The following is a 1,959-nucleotide window of genomic DNA, read 5'->3' as shown; positions in this document are numbered from 1 at the left end:
ACGCTCCCGACAAGTTTTGCTCCGGCAAGCTTGCCGGGGAACATCAAGCTCCGGCAGGGCCGCAAGTTCCTGCCGTAGAAGCAGATGTTCCCGCAGCAAAAGATGTGCCTTTAGTCCTTGTTGTCGAGCCACAGGCTCCAGCATGGCACAGCAGATTGTCCGTTTCCTTCAGACAGGAGAACTTCCCGAAGAGCAAGAAGAAGCGGAAAGAGTAGCCCGGCAGTCAAGTATGTACCAGTTTGTCGATAGCATACTGTACAGAAGAAGACTCAACGGTGTGAAATTGAAGTGTATTCGCCGGGAAGATGGACAAAAGCTGTTGGCAGAGATACATGGAGGCATATGTGGCCACCACATAGGCGCAAGAGCACTTGCCGGCAAAGCTTTCCGGCAAGGTCTCTTTTGGCCAACAGCCCTCCAGGATGCAACTGCACAAGTAACCAAGTGTGAAGCGTGCCAGTTCCACTCCAAACAGATACACTAGCCAGCTCAAGCTCTCCAGACGATCCCTTTATCCTGGCCATTTTCGGTCTGGGGGCTCGATATTCTCGGCCCCTTCCCCTGAGCTATCGGGGGCTTTGAGTACTTGTACGTCGCAATCGACAAGTTCACAAAGTGGCCGGAAGTGCAGCCAGTGAGGAAGGTGACAGCACAGTCAGCAGTCAAGTTCTTCAGGTCAATTGTTCGCCGTTTCGGGATCCCTAATAGGATCATCACCGACAATGGCACGCAATTCACGAGCCGCACCTTCATGCAGTACGTCCAAGACCTTGGAGCCAAGGTCTGCTTCGCTTCTGTTGCTCATCCGAGAAGCAATGGTCAAGCAGAGAGGGCAAATGCTGAAGTGCTGCGCGGGCTCAAGACCAAAACTTTCGACAGGCTGCACAGGTGCGGAAGGAACTGGATCGAGGAGCTGCCGGTGGTTCTTTGGTCGATCAGAACGACGCCAAATCGAGCCACTGGCCAGACACCTTTCACTCTAGTCTATGGAGCAGAGGCAGTTCTCCCCACGGAACTCGTATACGGGTCACCTCGAGTGCTCGCTTATGATGAGCTTGAGCAAGAACAACTGCGGCAAGACGACGCGCTGCTCCTTGAGGAAGATCGTCTTCAGGCTGCTGTACGAGCTGCTCGATACCAGCAAGCTTTGCGCTGCTATCATAGCCGCAAAGTTAAAGCCAGAAGCTTCGAGGAAGGCGACCTTGTTCTTCGGCGCGTTCAGTCCGCCAAGAATTCCAACAAGTTGACGCCAAAGTGGGAAGGCCCTTATCGGGTGAGACGAGTCACAAGGCCTGGCGTTGTCCGACTTGAGACCGAGGATGGCATTCCAATGAGCAACTCCTGGAACATAGAACATCTTCGTAAGTTTTTCCCATATGGCGCGGTTGCCGGAACCCGTTCCGGCAACCACTTTTTGTACAAGTCTTGCCGCTGTTGCATGTAATCCTTTGTACAAAGCCGGGCGCAGATCCCGTGCATAAGTAAAACCCATGCGCTCCGCACAGCTTGTCCATTTCATGCGTTAGTTCCTTTCTTGCATGTGATTATCTGACACTTTGTGCAGCACTTACATCCGGTAAGCAGTAACGAGCCGAAGAGCTCCATTATTATTTTCTCTTCTTTCTTTTTCTTTTAAAGGAAAAGAAGGTTCTCTCGCACACAAGTTTGCCGGGGGGAAGGAGAAGATTGTGGTGTGGGCCAGGCGACGTTCAAGCAAAGACTCGCCTTACCGAGAAGCAAATGACAGAAAAGCTAAGTTGCCAAAGTTTGAGCAATCACTTTTTTAAATTTTTAAGTTATCTTCCTCGAACGACCCTGCTTTGCATGTAAAACCTGTGCGCGGAGGAACCAACTCGTGGCTAGTTGCGCCCTTACTTTGTTTCGAGTCCGCTCAATAGCTTAAGCGTGCTGCATCTAGTCACGACAAGGTTTCTTGTCGGAAGCAGCGCCGCCAGCAGG

The sequence above is a fragment of the Triticum aestivum genome, chromosome 7B, assembly GCF_018294505.1.
Source record: "Triticum aestivum cultivar Chinese Spring chromosome 7B, IWGSC CS RefSeq v2.1, whole genome shotgun sequence".
Taxonomy (NCBI): Eukaryota; Viridiplantae; Streptophyta; class Magnoliopsida; order Poales; family Poaceae; genus Triticum; species Triticum aestivum.
The sequence above is the reverse complement of the archived record's forward strand: the minus strand, read 5'-3'. Positions refer to the sequence as shown.